The sequence below is a fragment of the Nematolebias whitei genome, chromosome 19, assembly GCF_014905685.2.
Source record: "Nematolebias whitei isolate Nwh7 chromosome 19, NemWhi1, whole genome shotgun sequence".
Taxonomy (NCBI): domain Eukaryota; kingdom Metazoa; phylum Chordata; class Actinopteri; order Cyprinodontiformes; family Rivulidae; genus Nematolebias; species Nematolebias whitei.
In genome coordinates, this window is record NC_056516.1 from 7,155,609 (window position 1) to 7,156,355 (window position 747).

Consider the following 747-nt stretch of genomic DNA (forward strand, 5'->3'; position numbering starts at 1 on the left):
AAAACATTAGCTAAAAGCAGCAAAACATTAGCTACAAGGTGCAAAACGTCAGCTAAAAGGAGCAAAACATTAGCTAAAAGCAGTAAAACATTAGCTAAAAGGAGAAAATGTCAGCTAAAAAAGCAAAGCACTAGCTAAAAGGCGCAAAACATCAGCTAAAAAAGCAAAACATTAGCTGGAAAGAGAAAAATATCAGCTAAAATTAGCAAAATATCAGCTTAAAGGCACAAAACATTAGCAAAAAGAGCAAAACATCAGCTAAAAGGAGCTAAATATCTGCTAAAATGAGCAAAAACATAATCTAGTAGGAGCAAAGCATAAGCTTAAAGGAGCAAAACATTAGCTAAAAGGAGTAAAGCACCTGCTAAAATGAGCAAAACATCAGCTAAAAGGAGCAAAACATCATCTAAAAGGAGCAAAACATAATCTAAAAGGAGCAAATCATCAGCTAAAAGGAGTAAACCACCAGCTAGGAAGAGCAAAACATTAGCTAAAAGGAGTAAAGCAAATAATCAAAACACTAGCTAAAAAGTTAAACATAAGATAAAAGAAGCAAAACACTAGCTAATAAAAGCAAAACACCAGCTAAAAGTATAATCTGTTATCTAGAAATTAATTGTTGGCTAAAAAGTAAAAGAAGCAAAACACAAGCTTACAGCAAAAAAGAGCAAATTGTAGCTAAAAGAAGCAGACAGCTAACCAAAATAGTCAAAATGCTAATTAAAATCTAAAAGTAGCAAATAATCT